This window comes from Eschrichtius robustus, chromosome 6, assembly GCF_028021215.1.
Source record: "Eschrichtius robustus isolate mEscRob2 chromosome 6, mEscRob2.pri, whole genome shotgun sequence".
NCBI lineage: Eukaryota > Metazoa > Chordata > Mammalia > Artiodactyla > Eschrichtiidae > Eschrichtius > Eschrichtius robustus.
In genome coordinates this window covers 7,658,118-7,679,843 of record NC_090829.1, presented here as the reverse complement: position 1 = coordinate 7,679,843, position 21,726 = coordinate 7,658,118, and positions in this window count along the sequence as shown.

Below are 21,726 nucleotides of genomic sequence, written 5' to 3'. Positions count from 1 at the left end.
TAAGGAATACAGTCAATTATACTGTAATAATTTTGCATAGTGACAGATGATTACTAGACTCATGATCATTTTGTAATGTATTGGATCGTCAAATCACTATGTCGTACACCTGAAACTAACGATATTGTACATCAACTATACTTCAATCAGTTAATCAGTAAGCAAATCATATAGCATGTTAGATGGTATTCATTGTTACAAGGAAAATAAAACAGGAAAAAGAAGCCTGCAGTTTACATTTTTCATGTTTTGAATCCTGACTTTTTTCCATATTTAATTCTATAATATAATCATATCTATACTATCAATATAATTTAAAGTCAAATTTTAACATGTAGATATATCACAATTTACTCAACTATTCACCCATTATTAAACATTACATTGTTTCTAACTTTTCACTGTTTTAAATAATTTGTAATTGTTTTTCATCATTCCATATATGAATATGTGGTCTTCTAGACAGTTTTTCATCAACTCAAATACAAGAATAATGTCATCTTCAATTTTTATGTCCTGAGAATAACCCGCCTATACAAAATTCTCTATGCATCTGCACTCAGTGAATGCTTTCTGAATAGTAAACACACCCCCAATAATAAATTAGAAATTAATTATAGAATGAATGGATTAAGTCCCCAGGGGGCACTGAACTAACACTGAAAGCAGCCAGCAGACTGCCCCAGGCTAAACAAGGCTCGCTACAATGGTAGAATGGGAGCACTCCATGCTTTGATAAAACTCTACAGAGATAGAAAGCTTCTTGCCTTCTAGTCATTATGTCATCACTAGGGAAAGAGAGAATTCTGTTTCTAACTATGAAGCACAATTCCAGTGACTTATGAAAGCTCTTGAATAGTAAATATGTACACTCCCTGCAAAAAAGTCCTATGTTAAATTCGTAGAAAAGCCTGAATGGGAGAGGGAGTGGTGAGAGTAGAGATCAAAGGATCTACATACCTTCCCATATAAAAATGTTCTAAAGTCTGCTTGAGTCTCCTGTGTCAGAGATGACGTACCTGTATTGCTACCTGAAAGCAACAAAAGGCACCAGACCTCCATGGAGTAGCTACTGTGTACCAGACACTCTAGTAGGACAGACAGTAGTTCTTCCTGTAGTTGAGAAACTGGAAATGAAATGGAAGTGGGCAATGGGGAAGGAAGACAGACAACCACAATGTAAGCAAACAAATAAATGATTGAAAGTAGTGGGAAGTGCTACCACAGAAACAAACAAGGTTCTGAGAGTTATTTGGTGGAGACGGTGACTACTTAAAGTAAGAGCATTTCTGAGAAGTTAGACCTGAGACTTTAAGGATAAAATAAAGTCATCCATACAAAGAAAGAGGGAAGGGAGGGGAGTAGCAGGAGGAAGAAAAATGTCCCAAGTAAAGACCACAGCATGTGCTTGGCTGTGAAGAAGCCAATTTAACCTCAGAGTGTCCCCCACTATCCTTTTTCATTTTCACAGCCCAGGTGCTCCCATCCTGGCTTCCTGACTCAGCCTACTTTTCACAACCTGTTTCCCAATTAAATTTTAACTTCTGTTTCAGTGCCTAAGCACCCCGTTCCCTAACAAGGCAATTCATTTTGATGTACTCCGACTAGAGGTAAGTCCCATGTGATACACTTTTTCTGCATGTTTTAATTTTTGTCTATAACACCTGTGTGTATGTGCATGTATAAACTTACATATAAAAATTAAATTCTAAGCAATATTTCAAAAGTCCAGCTGAGAGTAATATTTACGGTCAGTGAAAGAATACTCAAATATTCAATGATCACAGGAAAACCTTACTTTAATTTATATATGTTGATAGTTTCTCAGAAAATCAAGGTTCTACATATTTATTTAAGTTACATTGTTATTTATTTACTTGTGAAATTAGTTTTAAATGTAGGGGGGCTTTTGATATTTTTGTTGTTGTAGAGAAAAATCCTCACAGCCTTTTTAAATTGTTGAACTCCTTCAAATTTATTAAATAAGCTCAATGAGTTAATTATCATAAAGTTGATGCATAAAATCAACCTGCTATGACAAACATAACTTACAAGTTAAAATAAACAAACACAATTTTCCGGCCACAAACAGTCTAGCAAATGAATTTTCCCATAACATTTGACTTTGGCCTACCAGTCAGCCCTTGAATTATTACAATAATATTGTCAACTTCATAGGAAATCTCAAGATTTTAGGAAACAGGGCTTCCCTGGTGGCGCAGTGGTTAAGAATCCACCTGCCAATGCAGGGGACACAGGTTCGAGCCCTGGTCCGGGAAGATCCCTCATGCCGCGGAGCAACTAAGCCCATGAGCCACAACTACTGAGCCTGCGCACCTAGAGCCCTTGCTCCACAACAAGAGAAGACACCGCAATAAGAATCCCGTGCACCACAACGAAGAGTAGCCCCCGCTCGCTGCAACTAGAGAAAGCCCATGTGCAGCAACGAAGACCCAACGCAGCCAAAAATAAATAAATTAAGCAAATAAATAAATAAAAAGATTTTAGGAAACAGACACAAATTCAACAAAATAAATTTGATATAACTTTAGTATCATGGTAAATACTATGCAAATATTCACTTTTGTGTGTGGTCAATGGAAACAAAGTATAATGCTTAATTGTGGCCTTTAAGTTCTCAAAAGCTCTAGGGTCCATAGTTCTCTCCAGGTTTCTATTATTGAAGATAATAATCTCTAAATTTCAATGTTTTTTATTATTTATTATTAAATATTGAACAGATATAAAGGAATAATTATAAAATGTGTAAGGCATAAAGAATAACAATAGAGGAACCCACACGTACCCATAAACTCATGCTTCAGCTTAAGAAACAGAACACTTCTGATTAACCTCCAAACGTGTCACCAATTCTGCCATTAAAAAACTACATATAAAATTGGTGCAGTCACTATGGAGACAGTATGGAGGTTCCTTTAAAAACTAAAAATTGAGTTACCATACGATGAAGCAATTTGACTCCTGGGATCCAGAGAAAACTCTAATTTTAAAAGATACATGCACCCCAATATTCACAGCAGCACTATTCACAATAGCCAAGACATGGAAGCAACCTAAATGTACATCAACAGAGGAAAGGATAAAGAAGATGTGGTATATTTATACGCTGGAACATTAGTCAGCCATAAAAAAGGACAAAATAATGCCACTTGCAGCAACATGGATGGACCTAGAGATTATCATACTAAGTGAAGTAAGTCAGACATAGAAAGACAAATATCATATGATAGCACTTATATGTGGAATCTAAAAAAAAAAAATGATAAAAATGAACTTATTTAAAAAACAGAAACAGATTCACAAATATAGAAAACAAACTTATGGTTACCAAAAGGGAAAGGGGGGAGGGATAAATTAGCAGTTTGGGATTAACAGATACACACTACTATATATAAAATAAGCAATAAGGACCTACTTTGTACCACAGGTAACCATATTTAGTATTTTGTAATAACCTATAATGGAAAAAATCTGAAAAAGAATAGATATATATATGTGTGTGTGTATAACTGAATCACTTTGCTGTACACCTTAAACTATCACAACATAAATCAACTATACTTCTTTAAAGAAAATAGTACATATGAAAGACATGAGTAGGGACTTCCCTGGTGGCGCAGTGGTTAAGAATCCACCTGCCAATGCAGGGGACACGGGTTCAAGCCCTGGTCCAGGAAGATCCCACATGCCACGGAGCAACAAAGCCTGTGTGCCACAACTACTGAGCCTGCGCTCTAGAGCCCGTGAGCCACAACTATTGAACCCACGTGACACAACTACTGAAGCCTGCGCACCTAGAGCCTGTGTTCTGCAACAAGTGAAGCCACCACAATGAGAAGCCCACGCACTGCAACGAAAACTAGCCCCCACTCGCCGCAACTAAAGAAAGCCGGCATGCAACAACAAAGACCTAACGCAGCCAAAAATAAATTAATTAATTTTTTAAAAAATTGGCTATTATAAAAAAAGAAAAGAAAAAAAGAAAGACATGAGCAGATGTGACTTTTTCTGAGCATTAGTTTACTTAACCAAATAACTTGTGTTGTTTCTGGAAGTTAAATTATGTAATCAATATTCAACACTTAAAGAAATGTACAAATGGGTGAGTTGAAAAATTAAGAAAGCGTATACAGAGTAAACAGAGATCACTTAACAGCCCTCTATGACAACCAAGATGAACAAATGATGAAACAGTAAATCAAAACGGGATTCATAAAACAAAGTACCAAATGCAAATAGTCAACACTGTTCATTGTGGAAGAGCAAGAGCTTGAACTCTGAGCCCTAAGATGGAAAATATTTGGGTCAAGAATTCAAAACTTAAACATAACAAATGTTGTTTTGGTGAAAGTGATTCATCTCACTAATTTTCTGAATCATCAACATTTTAATGAGTTTCTTACAAGGAATACACCTGAAGAAAAAAACTACAAGGGGCATGTGTGTAGGATAACAACCAAGCCAGAGGATGTCCACCAGATGGGCACCAAGGGTCATTCACTGCCTGTATTAGTCACGAATAACTATTTGTTAGTTTTGCTTCAGAATTTCATCTTAAATCAAACATATAAATAAGGAAATAAAATGCATTAACATTTTATTTAGTATTGAGACCCTAGAATAACTTATGTTAACACTATTTGCAGCTAGTTATTTCTTCAATGTTTCCCTTTTCTTCCATAAGTTTGATAAGGGCAATGACCATGACTTTTTTATTACTGTATCCACAAAATGTCCAGCCCAGTATCCAGCACATGAAGATCTTCGTTAAATATTTGCTGACTGACTACAAATAAGTTCATTGGTTCAAGGTCTATCCTCCAAGAGGTAATACACTTGATTTTTAATAATAGCCTCCAAACTTTCCAACTTTCAAAACAGTCTTTTCATTATTCCAAGTCCACAACAATCCAATATTTTGAGAGACTTACTCTATCATATTATAATAATTTATCTCATTTTTAAACATAGGTATATAAATCTCAATCAGTACTTCCAATTGGTCCGATAACCAGTGTTATCTCCTTAAATTCTATAACACCAGCCAACGTTAAGAAGCCATGATGTTATATACACTCCCAAATGTACAATAGATAGCTAGTGGGAAGCAGCCACATAGCACAGGGAGATCAGCTCGGTGCTCTGTGACCACCTAGAGGGGTGGGATAGGGAGGGTGGGATAGGGAGGGTGGGAGGGAGACGAAAGAGGGAGGAGATATGGGGATATATGTATATGTATAGCTGATTCACTTTGTTATACAGCAGAAACTAACACACCATTGTAAAGCAATTATACTCCAATAAAGATATTAAAAAACAAAAAAAGGAAGCCATGATGTTATAACAAGCCTCTGTTGTCTAATCACCAAAGAATTTCCTTTAGGCTGTTTTTAAATACTGAAAATATTTCAAGACTGCCCGGCAAGTTCCTTCTTTCTGGTCAACTTAATTCCTTTTGCTTACATCTGCTCCAGCCGCCAAAACTGCCCTCTATCCCATTCATGCAAAAATATTTATCCTCACATTTCAGAAAACACAATGAAATGATTACTCTTTACTGATTACTCTTCCTCCTCTCCAAGGCTTCATAGTGATAATGCTGCCCAAAAGGCAAAAGAAATACCACTGTCCCACGGGCCCAGTTACAAGGAGAAAATGACTGATTTTAGGAGTTATGGCCCTTCCCAATGTTAAAACTATTTCAAAACTTTGATTTTGTAAATTCTCATGAAGCATTAAACTTCATTAATTTTGTTATGTACCTACTGGCACTGAATTTTTCTTCTCATAGTTGGCAGAAGGACTCCAGGGTATTCAACTTTTCAGAAGTCTCAATTCTTCTGAACAGCCCTGAAGTTAGTTTTATTCACAGACTGATAAAATGAATTGTTTCTCCTGAGAAGCCAGCTTGAAATATAGGGAGAAAAATAAAACTCTATTTTTTTCTTAAAAAACAGAACCCACTATTTAAAAATGTATTAAGGCTTCTATTTACCAAGGATGGTTCTACACTTGAATAGCAAGAGTCATTTATTACTGAAGCTTGTGTATTGTGTTTGACTTCTGGAAAGAACTTACACCTTAAGTAGCAATATCTTCTTTCTATGGATTCTTCACTGCCATCATTTGTGTTCTTCCTGGAGCTTCCCCATCACCAGAGCTTCAATTCACTATTCTGTAAGAATTTATTCCTCACCCAGGATTCCGGAAGAGTTATACAAGTTTTCCCTAACCTGTCCCCAGATTAACAGAACAGTGAGTATCTAGTGCTTAAAGTAATCGCATGCACATCAACTCTGATGAAGTTTTTTTTCCTTCTAATTGTCAATGAATTTTGTGAGGCATTCAATTGGTTATGACTACAATTTAGGCTATAATCTTTCAGAAGGCTGCAGGGATATTGGTGCAATAAATATAACTTACATCTCTGATATCCTAACCCCTTGCTCCTCAAAGAGTGGTGCAGGACCAAACAGCACAAGCATCCCTCGAGCGCTTGTTACAAATGCAGAATTTCAGACCAAATCTCAGTTCTAGCGAATCATCAGCTGCATTTAAGCAAGGTTCCAGGTGACGCCTATTCACATTATATTTTGAAAAGCATTGTTTTAACTGACATAATCCATCAGTGCCAACAGCATTCAGAACCATTTAATGAATCTGCCAACAACCACCACCACTAACCATTTATACAAAACATGTGTCTTGTTTCTTCACCTGTGTTACTAGTACAAATAACTGCACATTCTTAAAACCTGGCTTTTCAAACTGATGTGGAATGTTCACAACAAACTTATTCTTGGGTTGAGAGAATATTGTAAATATACTTCAGAAATTGGTTTTTATAAGCTAATATTTCTTACACCTAAAATGGAATTCTAACCTGAACAGTAATATGTAAGCATATTACTTAATTTCTCTGGAGTTTACTTTTCTCATCAGCAAAATGGGGATAGCAATGGATACTCTAATGGAATATTGTGAGGATTAAATGGGATCACACAAACGGAGCACCCTGCATCTCAGTGCTTCTCTTGACACACTGGTCCCTTTCTCTCCTACTGGAGATGACTCTCCGCCCTCAGTCAAGGGAGATGGCAGCAGATTTACAACTCCAGCAATCCACAACTCCTGATGCCTCCAGCCAAAAACTATCAGACAGGATGCTTGTTAGTCCTGACGGAGCATTCTGAGAAACAAACCCAGGTCACATTCCCAACCACAATGTGAAAGCTGGGATAGGGGAAGAAGAATGGGGTCCTCTCAATTCAAATTATGATTGAAAGATGGGATGGGATTGCTTTGCAGAGGAATAACCAACGAGTAACGGGTACCTAGCCACTTCCAATGTCCATTGCACGAAATGGTGTACTTGGAAAGGGAGGAAGCTGAAACCAGAAGCAAGGCAGAGTAAGGTAGATGAAGGGATGGGGATGCATCAGAAGAATCAGCAGATGCAGGGGTGCCTAGAGCATGATCAGCATAGGGTGGAGATAGTAATATGAGTGCCTGGGGTCCACTGGAGGACACTGAGAGGTTTTAAGCAGACTGATTAAGGTATTAAGGATTTGGCTCTGCATGCTGCACGTGGAATGGAGCGGTGAGTCTCAACTCTGATTACTCATTATAATCACTTGGGGAAATTATTTAACTCACTTATACCTAGGCCACACCCCAGACCAATTAAATCAGAATTCTGCAGGTGAGACCCAACTACCAGTAGTTTGTGTGTTTTCCGGTGAATCCAATATACAATCAATTTAAGACCCACTTACCACTGGATGGGGGAGGCAAGAAAAAGGAAGGGAGTCCACAAGGAGACTGTTGTATTAGTCCACATGAGAGACCATCGAAGCTTGGATGGTGCTACTGGCAGTGGAAACAGAGCGCTTCCAGGTATCTTTAAAAAGCATCTTCAGGAGGCTGCTTCCTCAAATCTCTCACTTTTAAGCTGTTGAAGGTGGTCTTACAGTATAGGCGTTACGATTTCCCTTTTCTCTCTAAGGTTCAAATTTTACAATGCTTCCCTTTGTAGCCGTGAGACAGGCTGGGACCTGCGACCCTTTGCTGCAGTGCTGCTGGGCTTGCACCTGGATACACGTCTCCTCCAGCAACACAATACAAACAAACTGTATGGGACTAAAAGTAACTGCCTGCACGTTCAGTTGGGGCAAATTATGGACAAAAGATACAAAGAAACCAAAAAACCCAACTACCACTTTTGAAGAGCCTGGAGCAAAAGCAGAGGGTCGGCAGCAAAGGCAGGTATTGCGCATGCCCCCTGCGCACACCACCACAAAGGGATGGGCAAACCACCTAAGCCATCCCTCCAGCCTGACCCCCCTGGACACACCCTTACCCTCACCCCCATATTAGGAACAAGCTCGTCCTCCCACGCCCAGGGAGGGAGCAAGCAACGGAAACTGTTACTTGTTCTCACTCCCCTCTGCTGCAGCGTGGGCCCCTATAAAGCTTTGCCTGAATTTCTTGTCTGGCCTCTGATCAATTTCTGTTGGTTAAAGAGGCCAAGAACCCTGTTCGGTAACAGCCCTATGAAATTCGAGTTGTTTTTGTTTCCCACTCCGCTAAGAATACACTGACTCTAGGAAACAGCCTTTCTGTTAACCCTCTAGCCTCCTCTCTCCCGTCCTAAGCGGCCCTGCAGAGTCCCTGCTTCCTGTGACCGAGTTCTCCGGGAGCTCTGAGCCCACCGCTGGGCACCTGGAGGGAAAAAGAAGGAATCTGACCCCGCGCCTCCCTCTGCCCTGCTCTCAAGTCTTCTGTCACTGTGTTGCAGGTTTAGAGGTCAGAGGTCAGGCAGGCGCGCCTGCGCCTTAGGCCTCGGGCGGGGTTGGGGGCGGGGGCGGGGGCGGGGCGGCCGGAACCGCGGGGGTTTCTGTGAAGCGCCTGAGGCAAACGCCGCCCCGCTGCTGGGCTCGGCCTGCATCCCGGAATCCGAGTCTTTCGAGCTCTCCGAGCCCTCTGGGATCCGGTGGTCCTGCGACTGCTGTCCCCAGCAAGTCAACAGTTCCACAAACAATTTTTCCCCAGTGTCTTCTCCCCAAGCTGCCCAGCCCACATAGCCACCCAAATGGCTGGAAAGGGCTTTCTCAACCAGGGCTTTCTCGACCTGCCTGCCTGGAACTTTCACTCGAACTGAGAGAAGCAGAGCGAACAGATGGATACCAGATCTGCCATTTGTCTGGATTCGTGTTCTGAAACCCTTTAGATAAGACCTTCCTATCACCCATCTCAGAAGCATAAAAGTGTGATGGGATTTTCAGCGGACCGACCAAAGAACCCAGAAGGGTAGAGGAAAAAGTCTTCTTCCCCTCCAATATGAAGAAATGTCAGGGAAAGATCACCGTCTTCACCCCAAGGAGAGAGGCCTGAAACAAATCCTTCCCTCCCAGCCTCAGAAGGAACCAACCCTGCCAACACCTTGACCTCGGACTTCTAGCCTCCAGAACTATTTGTATTTACAGTTCTCTCATATGAGAGTTCAGACAGATCCACAACTTCCAAAATTAAGTCCCCAGCTTCAGAACTACAGCTCTTGGGGCTTCTCGGCCTCCATAATCATGTGAGTTAATAACCCATATAAATCTGTTTATCTAACGTATACGAGTTCTGTTTCTCTGAAGGACCCTGACCAATACAAGTAGTAACTTTCTAAAAAGTCTAAGAAACCTTGGAGTACTTATCAATAGATTACATTGCTTCTTCAGTTAATGATTTTGTGCTTGAGCAAAACTTCCTCCTTTCATAGCATTGCCCTTATGCGGCTCCAATCTGTGCTCAGATGTGTTCCTAGGATGCTTAGAGCTTTGACTTGGATGAGCCCAGCTAGAAGGCATCTTGGGCATTCAGTGAATGATAGGAAGCTGGGACTGAGGGAACTCGGGGCAGGGGTAGAGAGGAAGGGAGTAGCCAGAAGTGCAGTGTGCACTCTTCTAGGGTGTTCCGTGGAATAGTCAACATGAGGCTACAATCAGTGTGACAATTCTAGATGATCCCTCTATTTGTAATAGACTCCCAGGGAGCCATGAGCTGGATATATGGGGTACAAAGGAGGAAGGGTTGCAGGAACTTGGCAAATATCAATCAAGTGGGCTGACTCTTTGGACAAGATTCTAGTCCCAGCAGAGGACCTGGAGGGCTAAGTAGGAACCATCAAAGATGCACTAGATATATAACATGGGAGTGAAGAGAATAGGCAGCTCATTAGAAATGGGGGTACCCGGGGCTCATTCCAGTGATCCCAGGTATGACTGTACACCCTATCTACCCAGTGGTCATATCTGTTCTGTTTCAGCTCTTTTAATGCAGGCCAATGAAAGAGTTCCCAGAATCTAACAATCAGATGAATTATTTGAACCATCCTTTTGTAACCGTTACAGATTTATAGCCTTCTGAAGGTCCTACAACATGATTGGGTCCAGAATTACGTGGGCTTGAACCTGCATGAGAGGAGATGGAGATGATTCATTATGAAATAAATATCAGAAATTAGAATCAGAGACCATGCCTTTTCATAACAGCAACAAAAGAAACATTGGGTGGCCAGGCCAGGACTGGCGTGAGGCAAGCAAGGTGTCTAGAATTTGTGCACAAGGTGCCTTTCTTGCCTCAAGTAAGTGGCCCAAGGTTGGCAATAGCGACCTAGTAGTGACCCTGCTGGTTAACAATATTGACCCAAAGATATTTGATAAGAAACCTAAGAAATGTGGGGAAAACACAGCCTTCAAAACAGATAAGAAAAAATGGTGAGAAGGGGGGTTGGGGGAAAAGGAGAATAGAATATAGTAGATAGTAAGCTCTGTGCTGTGGTGCTGGAGGGCCCAGTGGCGACAGCGGAGGGGAAAGGCAAAAACGTGGAAGGAGAGCAGTAGACGTTCTCACAGGAGAGTGGGAGCAACAGTGAGTAGCTCAGTGCCAGTGGGGAGTCTGACTTGTGAAGACAGCCTCATGCCAACAAAAGTGCACATCAGTGACAGGACAGGTGAACTCGTGTGTGTGTGTGTGTGTGTGTGTGTGTGTGTGAGTGAGTGAGAGAGAGAGAGAGAGAGAGGGAGATTGACAAGGGAATAGCCAGTATCCTTATCCTTTTCAAACAGAGATTTCTGGACTTTGTCTTGAAATTATACTTTATGGCCAGGTATTTGCCATTTGCCCTTATACCTATTTTTAAAAAATTTTTTTTAAATTTATGTATTTATTTTTGGCTGCACTGGGTCTTCGTTGCCGCGCTCAGGCTTTCTCTAGTTGCAGCGAGCAGGGGCTACTCTTCCTTGCGGTGGCTTCTCTTGTCGCGGAGCACGGGCTCTTGGCGTGCAGGCTTCAGTATTTGCGGCACACGGGCTTAGTTGCTCCGCGGCATGTAAGATCTTCCTGGACCAGGGCTCAAACCCATGTCCCCTGCAATGGCAGGCGGATTCTTAACCACTGCACCAGAAGGGAAGCCCCTTATACCTATATTTAAATCAGGAGCTCTCCCATTGTAATCTTGGGCATGTTGCTTAACATTTCTGTGTTTTAGTTTCTTCATCTGTAAAGTGGGGGTTACTCTACATATGGTTGCTGTGAAAACTAAATAAATTAATAAATGTAAAGTGCTTAGAATAGCATCTGGCATGTCATATGACATTCGACAAACGTTGTTGCCACCACTATTGTTGTTATTAGTAGTAGCAGTGGTGTATGAATCTATTACAGCAATATCAAAGTATGTTATACATAATAATGACTGTAGCTCTTAGTAAATCATTAAATATGTTAACTTAAGAGTGCCTGAAAACATACAGTGGATGTTGGAATGATTTCTGTCAAACTGTAGTTAAATAGTTAATGTTGGCGTTTAAAGGGGTTCATATTTGCTCATGTGGAAACTTAAGCTCCTTGATTATATCATTTCTAGATAGTGTTGGATAATTGAGATGTTACCATGAACAGTTATGAAATATTAAAAAAAAAGAATCTACGGGAATTGGTGATGGATTGGCATAGAGCTGGGGTGGGGTGTGGAAGAGAGAAGAATCAAGGGTGCTTCCTACATATCTGCATAGATGGTGGCTATTCCCTGATAAGGAAAAGATGGAGAAAAAACAGGTTGGGTGGAGTGGACAATCATGAGTTCAGGACATGTTAAATTTGAGACATAAGTGAATCATACTGGACTAGAGATGTAAATCTTTGGATCATCAGAATAGAGGTAATATTTTGAGCCATGGGAATAGATTAAATATCTCAGTAAAACATAAAGAGAGAAAGACTAGAAGGAAAGTATTGTATGCCAACCCAAGAAAAAGCATAAAGTATTGATGGTTGCAGATAATGTAAATTGGTGTATTTTGAGTCTCCCAGGTGATTCTGATAATGAACCAGGCTGGAAACCACAGCTTTATAGTATTTTTCCTAATAAACTTTCTGGCAAAGTTACTTCTCCCATGGTTCAAATAATCCCAAGAATGCTGAGAAGGGGAATATGCTGCTCAAAATACTCAGCAAAAATAATTACTGGGAGAACTCATGAAAAATATCATTAAGACAATAGAGAAATAGAGTAATATGATGTGTATAATAAAATATGATGTGTATGTAACTAGGTTTCTTTTTTTTTTTTTTTAATTTTTTTTTTTTTAATTTTATTTATTTATTTATTTATTTATGGCCGTGTTGGGTCTTCGTTTCTGTGCGAGGGCTTTTTCTACTTGCGGCAAGTGGGGGCCACTCTTCATCGCGGTGCGCAGGCCTCTCACTATCGCGGCCCCTCCTGTTGCGGAGCACAGGCTCCAGACGCGCAGGCTCAGCAGCTGTGGCTCACGGGCCCAGTTGCTCCGCGGCACGTGGGATCCCCCCAGACCAGGGCTCGAACCCGTGTCCCCTGCATCGGCAGGCAGATTCTCAACCACTGCGCCACCAGGGAAGCCCGTAACTAGGTTTCTTAAAGAAAGAAAGTTGACTAATCGGATAGATATCAACATAACAAATATCCTGGTTTCTTGTGCCAACCATTTGAGACCAGGTAATTAAACGTTCTCAAGAAGTATATGTATTTTTTCCAGAAGCTTGCACCAAACTTCTTAGATCCTGTTAGTGTCAGAAGGAATCATGAAGGGACAGATGGAAGCTCTAAAATGGAACAGTAATTACAGTAAAAGAGCATAACTGTTATTTATAATTACATGCCTCTGAAGAGTTCTTTCCTTCCAGTTCTAGAGGTTTGACCCCTTCTGAGGTGGAGTACTTGTAAATACTAGGGAAGTAAGACAGATTTAAAGGTTATCTGTCAGGAGGTGGGGGCATATACTTCACAAACTTCTGTAGCTTCATGAAAGGAGGCTAAAAAACACAGTAAATGTCATCTTAAGAAATAGGTGCTTAAAGTCAGAATGAATATAAATAATTTATTTAAATATTAAGTTTCAGGGCAATACCTATAACTTCTAATAGATAATAAAGACGCATAAAAAGTAGTTTCATTCCATAAAAAAGAATGAAATTTTGCCATTTGCAGCAACACGGACTTGGAGGGCGTTATGCTAAGTGCAATAAGTCAGAGAAAGACAAATACTGTATGATATCACTTATATGTGGAATCTAAAAAATACAAAAAACTAGTGAATATTAAAAAAAAAAAAGCAGACTCACAGGTATAGAGAACAAACTAGTGGTTACCAGTGGGGAGAGGGAAGGGGGTAGGGGAAATATAGGGATGGGGGAGTAAGAAATACAAGCTATTATGTATAAAATAAGCTACAAGAATATATTGTAAAACACAGGAAATATAGCCAATATTTTATAATAACTATAAATGGAGAATAACTCTTTAAAAAAAAAGTGATTCAGGGACTCTTTCCCAAACTCTGATACTGACCTCAATGCTGTTATGTGTGGCCCTCCTCTATATTCTTAATTAGTTACCCCACTGGATATCACCCATTATTTAAGATAAATTCATAGAATGAGGAATCTAAAAAAGGTAGATTCATTCCAAATAATCTACTAAAAAAATGGCAGTCAGAAAGCAAATAAGAACATCCAGATAGCATATGAGTTCTACAGGCAGAATTCTTCCATTTCAACCTCTGCCAAATAAGGAGGCAGCTCCATCCAAAGACTTCTGATCTCTCTGCATCCTCTCTCTGGATAATCTCATTCTCTCACAACACTCATGTTGATGTTGGTGACCCCTAAATTCAGACTTCTTTCCCAATCTCTTTTTTCACGTTTTCAATGGCCAGCTGAATATTTTCACCTAGATAACCTTAAACTCACTCTGTTCAAAATTGAGTGCATTCTCTTCCTTGGAAAACCTGCACCTCCTTTTGTGTTATCTTTTTCTGTTTATGTCATCACCACCTTTTTTAGCCCTTATAAACTGTAAATCTCAGCTCTATCTTTGTCTCCTCCTCTTCTTTGTCTCCAGCAGATGCTGTAAATCTGTCTATTTTTAGCTTCCCAGTTGCCAAGCCCTACACTTTTACCTCAAAAGAGTCTGATGTCTGTCCCATCTTCCCAGTTCCCTCTGCCATTTACATGTCCAGTTCTTGTTATTTCTTACCAAGACTAGTGTTGCAGCCACCCCATTTAATATCACCTGCACAGGTGGATGTTCTAGGAGGCTAGTGAAACTTAGATTTCAGGACCCAACACTCACATGAGCCCCTTCCAAGGTCCTCTACCTAATGTCAAATTCATTCTTGAAGAGCACCCCCCTAATTACTTAAGCTTCAGGCCCTCAGAGCACCAGACTTCCTAAGGCATGACTGACCATGCCAATCTCTGACTCAGTGGCCCACCATCAACCCACCCAAGGTGACTACATAATAAACACATTCTCCTCTACCTGACTGAACCTTTCTTGGTCTTGCCCAAACATTCCTTCCCACCTATGTCCCTTTTAGTCCACTTAATATATACTATTCTTAAACCAGTGAGTTGCTACTACACACCCTCTTGTTAACCAACTCCACTGTGGTTTTGCTGACATATTTTCCTCCAACAAGAGCATCCCTCCTGCCTCACCCTCCCTTTCTCCCTACCATACCCCCAAGCTTTCACCCAGTGCTAAGGTTCCATATTAGGTATCATCATCCTCATGAAGTCCTCTTAGATGTTTGCTAGCAAAATGCAAGTTCTCCCTCCTCTAAACTCCCACTAACTAGAATTTCCCAAATGAAATTATTACTTTATATCTTTGGGGTATAAGCAAACAATGGCCCATGTGTTAAATCCATACATTTATGGATTTGTTAAATCCATAAATAAATCCTGTTCATAAATAAAGTTTTATCGGCATACAGCCACACCCATTTGTTTACATATTGTCCTGTGGCTGCTTTGGTTATACATGGCAACAGCAGAGTTGAATCTTACAACTTTTATCCAGAATATATATTTTTTCATCTTTTAAACTTTCTAAAATTGAGAGGTTTTCTTTTTAGTCATTAGTTAGACTACCTTAATTAGGTAGACTACCTCATAATATCAATTTTTATTTGCATTGTTATTTCTTGCATCCCAGGTGAAAGATACCTGGAATGCAAGGAACAAGGAGTAGAGATATTAAGATGGCGGCTGGGTACAATGGGAAGACACTGATTTATACATTAAGAAAATCATTCCTGATGTAAGGGCTTGTGGATATAAAAATCCTCCATCAAAGTTGTCTTACCGTAGTAGACAATGAAATGTGATTCTCAGATACCCTTTCAAGAAAGGACTCATTTTGGGACTTCCCTGGTGGTCCAGTGGTTGGGACGTCACCTTCCAATTCAGGGGGTGCAGGTTCGATCCCTGGTCGGGGAGCTAGGGTCCCACATGCCTCGCGGCCAAAAGACCAAAACAAAAAAAAGAGGCAATATTTTAGCAAGTTCAATAAAGACTTTGGAAATGGTCCACATCAAATAAACAAGCAAAAATATCTTAGAAAGAAAGAGAGAGAGAGAGAGAAGGGAGGGAGGAAGGAAGGAAGGGAGAAAGAAAGGGAGAAAGAAAGAAAGAAAGAAAGGACTCACTCACCAGCTGTGAGGAGAGTGGTTGACTGATAGCCTTACCAACACAATGTGTACTCAAACTTTCTGATCTTTGCCAATGATAGGTGAGAAATGGCATTTCAGTAGTTTCAATAAGCATTTCTTTATCATGAACAAGATTGAATACTTTTTTGTATTCTTATTTTCTTATGTTTAAGAATTTTTTCATTTCTGTAAGGTGTCTCTTCATATCCTTTGACTATTTTTCAATTGGGCTGATAGTCTTTTCAATATTTATTTGTAGAAATTCTTTATATATTAGGGAAATTTACCTTTTTTTCTACAATGTAAACTGCACTTCATTTTCCTAGTTTGTCACTTGTCTTTTGACTTTGTTTATGGTGGCTGTGTTGCAAGGATTAATTCCTGTAGGTCTGGAATTAGCCTGGACTGTTTGGCTGAAACACATGCACAGCATTGGTCAAGGAATGAAATGAACTGATTAATAGTGTTGCTTTGAAACCATGGGTTTTAGGTGAGTTTTGGCATAGTAGTTTATACCAGCTTGTTAGCATTGTTGATTGATAACAGTGAGACTGATGATTTGTACCCAGCCTCACTAAGACTCCTAGAGGAGCTCTGACTTAAGCTCTTACATGGAAGGAATATGTCTAAGTGACCAGCAAGGTAAGAATAAGCCCCATCTGAGACTCCTTTGGGGGCTCCCTGGTCTGAGATATTTTGTGCATACATCAGTGGTTCCTGATCTGAGAGATAAAGTACATCCTGGTACAGCCCTCCAGACAGAGTACGGTTGAAGTTTGCACCTAGCCTCTCCAGGCTGCCCTTGGCTGTGATGCATATCCTTATTTTAATGTTGTTGCTATATTACATCATTTTCCTAAAATAAACTGTAGATTTGAAAGCCATTGTCATTTGGGATCCTATGAGTCTTCTTTAGCAATCAAATCCTGTCGCCATCAATCAATGCAATGACTTTTGCAATACAAATTTCTTTTTATCTTTATATAGTCAAAATTGTCAATCTGCTTTATAGCTTTGGGATTTGTTGTGTTATTATTTTTATCTAAACTAATTTTTTCATCTGATTGTTGATTTATTTTACCTTCGTTCTTGGCTTAAAGTTGCTTCGTTTGTTGTAGAATTTGAGTCTCAGATTTGTTGAATGGGAGCTTTTGCCTTCTCTCTCTTTCTCTCTCTCTCTCCTCTCCATCCCAGGTGGACTTATATTGATGATTCAAAGTCCTTATCCGAGAGTGATTTGGGGAAATATAACAAATCCAGTTCAGTCACTGAGCCAGTGGGAGACTTGCTCGGTTGATATTGGTGAGGCTGAATCCCAACTCCTCAGGCTCACAAATTAGTCATAAGCCCACAATAGCCTCTTTATGCCTCATTTCCAGAGCAGGGGACATTAAACAGTGAGCCCTATACAGTCCCTATATACATGTTACACGAAGCCCAGAAAACCTATACTTTGAACCTCAATCACACCTTTGATTTTCTGCCCAGAGAGATGTTCCTCTAGATTTTGAGCCCACATAGGGTCTTTTATATTTTTTATATCATTCCAACATGTTTGGAGAATAATTTACGACTCCTTCTTGATCAGAAATGTATGGTGATATGCAAATATTTTTCCTATATTTCTCTATCTATATGCTGAAAGAAATAAAATGTTATATTATTAAATAAAATATGTATTTCACATACATATTTTACTGTCTGTAACTATACTCCCAAGAAGAGCTCTCTTCTAAAACCATGATGAGGAGAACAAAGAATAGCTTTCAGAAGAGTTTGATAAATAACTTCTAATCACTCTTAATCAGGACTCCAGCCAGAATTTCTGACACTGCTGTATATTTTAATAATCCCAGCTACTCACTAGGCAATCTTCCCATGTAACAATAGATGACTGACCCACCATTCCAACTAAAGTTCTGAGTGTGATGTTTTGATTAAAAACGAAATTGCTAAGCATTATACATTAAAAATCAGACTTATATAATTATGGGTTTAAGTAGCTGAAAGTGCCTGAAAGAACAGCCTCTGATCTCTTCTTTCATTGATACAGGCAAGAGGATTAAAGCTGAAAGACCATCCAGAGATCTGAGATCGGAAAGAATGCGTGGATGAAGTGGTCCATGAAGAGACTTTGGGATCCAACTGAGATCCAGCTTAAGAGTCTTAGAAAGCAAAGTCATTAGCACCTAGCAAAGGCTCTGAGCCTCAGCTAAATCTCTACAGAACTATTGTTCTCCCATAGTAATGAAATGGAGAAAATTATGTTCACTAGAATTCTTTTTCAGGGACAGTACTACCTTTGTTTGGAAGTCACTCCTCAATAAGCCTGCCTGGGGTAGATACTGAGACCTGCAGGGAACCTCAGAGTGTGTGGAAGTGACCTGGAGGAAATTCTCAGTGAAGCCAGATGGAGAGGGGGGGAAAGGAAGAAGAAGAAAAAGGTGCGATAGCAAGAAAAGTGACAAGATGTGCAATATGTGATCCCTTCCTACGTCCCTTCCCCAAAATTCAGTGAAGATCCTCAAAATATATGTAAAAATTTGATGGGAATGTTTTTTTTCCAGTGGAAACAGTGAACGGATGGTCCTATACATCCATGTGGTCCTGGAACAACTTAGAAACAGCCTACACAGACAAGGGAATACAGGAGCAGAGAGAAACAGAGTCAGCAAGTATTGTCTATAAAGAGCAAACAAGTAAATATCTTAGACCTTGTGAGGTCCATAGTCTCTGTCACAACTGCTCAATTCTGCCATTGTAGCATGAAAGTGACTGTGGACAATATGTAAAAAATATATATTTCGAAATTGGAATTTCACCTAAGTTTTCATGTGTCACAAAATATTATTCTTCTTTTAGTTTTTTCGTCAACCGTTTAAAAATGTAAAAGCCACTCTTAATTTGTAAACCATATAAAAACATAAAATTTGGGCTTCCTTGGTGGCACAGTGGTTAAGAATACACCTGCCAATGCAGGGGACATGGGTTCGAGCCCTGGTCCGGGAAGATCCCACATGCCGCAGAGCAACTAAGCCCGTGTGCCACAACTATTGAGCCTGTGCTCTAGAGCCTGTGAGCCACAACTACTGAGCCTACGAGCCACAACTACTGAAGCCCGCGCACCTAGGGCCTGTGCTCTGCAACAGGAGAATCCACCACAATGAGAAGCCCGCACACCGCAACGAAGAGTAGCCCCTGCTCACCACAACTAGAGAAAGCCTGCGCGCAGCAACGAAGACCCAACACAGCCTAAAATAAATAAATTTATTTTAAAAAATTAAAAATTAAAAAAGCAAGAGTTACAATGTTAATATAAAATCAGAATTAAACATTGAAAGCATTAAACAGGAGTGTCATTTAAAAAAAAAAACAAAACAAAATTTGGCCCATGAGCTATAGTTTACTCTCCCCTGGCCTGAGATATAATGTATAGGAAGGTAGTTAAGTCATGGGAAGACCTTCAGGCTGTCCCAGGCAGTAGAAGACATGCTAGTCTATAAAGGTAGGGTCGTACCTGCAGCCATGCAGTTAACTTCTATCAAAGCTACGGCAGCTCTATAATAAAGACATGGGAAACTCTAAGGAGCTTCCTAGTTACCTTAGAGGACCCTCCCTCCTGACCTCTGCACTCCTCTTTCTGCCCAGTGAAACACGCTTGTGTAATATTTAAGCAAAACAAGTGTTTTTTCAGACTAGGAGGGACAAGGAGAAAAGTTTCATGGTGAATAGAATGAAAGAATGATCAGATGACACAAATTTGGTTTTTGGGAACTCAGGATGCAGTTAGATTCCAGGCATAGACTTTCAAAGACTTGAATTCATCATATAATTACATTATTATCTTGGAACTTTGAAGATGAAGGCCCTTCTTTCTCTGGCTCCTCTGAGCCACACATGTCCTAAACTAGGAGGCAAATGAAGAATCAAGCAGTTCAAGCTTCCATGGGGCTCACAGGCAATGGTGTGGAAGTTTCTGGAGTAGGGAGAGAAAGCTCATGTGTTCCTGAGTCACTCCAAAAAAAGTATTAAAAACTGAAAGCTGCATGTTAGAGTTAGAGTAATAGAAAAGGGAACATGTGGGGAGAGAAAATAGGAGATGTGGATAAGTAGATGGGTGTAAGAAGAAGAAATAAAGATTAGAGAATTGACTTCAGTTCAGTTTCTAATTCACTAGTTTTTTTCTTCCCCTCAGCATTTAGAAAGTCAATTGTATTTCCAGTTTAAAATTGCCTTACAGTTTTAAAAAACTGCCTTACAGTCTAAAAATTGCTGGTAAATGTTTTAGGCATTGTTGGAATGCAAAGCCTTCTGGAAAATATGTGGATCACATATTCCAAATTTGACTATATAATGTACTAACACACCCAGCAGGTCAGAGAATCTCAATGCCTTTCGTTAAACTGGTCCTAGTTAAGGACTTAACAAGTTGCTCAGGGAGATTCCTCTCTAACTCTGATGGATTTTTTAAAATATGAATGTTCTCCCCTCCTTCAGAAACATTAAGGGCATTGGTTCCCTTCCCTTCTGGTCCCAAGATGCTGCTAAGGGCAACCCCTTGAATCCAGCTGAGATAGGCTGGGACCTGGGATTCTCTACCAGAGTGCTTGCACCAGGACAAAGATCTCCTCCAGTAACAAAATACAAAGAAACTATGAATGACTAAAAATAACTACATGCATGTGCGGTTGGGGTAATTATGAACAGTAGGATACAAAAAGGCCACAAACCAACTGCCATTTCTGAGGTGCCAGGAGCAAAAGCAGGGTACTGTGGCATGATTCCTGCACACGGCACCACCACAGAGGTGAGCAGACCACCTAAGGTAGGCCTCCTGTGGACCCACGGACCTGACCCTTCTATTACCCCATTTAAGGACCCACAGAGCTTCTCTCAGGGAACAGTAAGGACACCTGTTTCTTGTTTTTACTCCTTGGAGCTACAGAAGTAGCCTTGATAAAGCCTTACCTGAAATTCCCATCTGGCCTCTTATCAGTTTCTACTGATTAAAGGATCCAAGGGCCCTTGTCGGTAACACAGACTCATGGTGTTCTTTGGTTTTTATTTAGGTCTTTACATCTTTAAAAACACTTGGGATTGCTTATAATAAAACACAGGCAGCATAAGACTGAATATGATGGGACCTCCCTGGTGGCACAGTGGTTGGTAATCTGCCCGCCAATGCAGGGGACATGGGCCCTGGTCCAGGAGGATCCCACATGCCGCGGAGCAACTAAGCCTGTGTGCCACAACTACTGAGCCTGCACTCTAGACCACAGCACCACAACTACTGAAGCCTGCGCACCTAGAGCCCGTGCTCCACAACAAGAGAAGCCACTGCAATGAGAAGCCCATGCACCACAACGAATAGTAGCCCCCGCTTGCCGCAACTAGAGGAAACCCACATGCAGCAATGAAGACCCAACACAGCCAAAAATAAATAAATTTATTTTTTTAAAAAAGATCAAAGATGATTAAAATAGGACCAAAAGGGCAGCTACAAGCAAACAAGGGAATACCAAGGAGCTATAGAAATGCTCACCAGAAGTTTGCTCTGAGTTTCTGACAGAAAATGAGGTATGTATCCTTCATTATTATTAGAAGGAAATACACCGGTTTATTTGAAAGATTCAACCCTTTGCTTCACCCTAAGTTTTGAAATGAATTTCATTATTCAGTAACA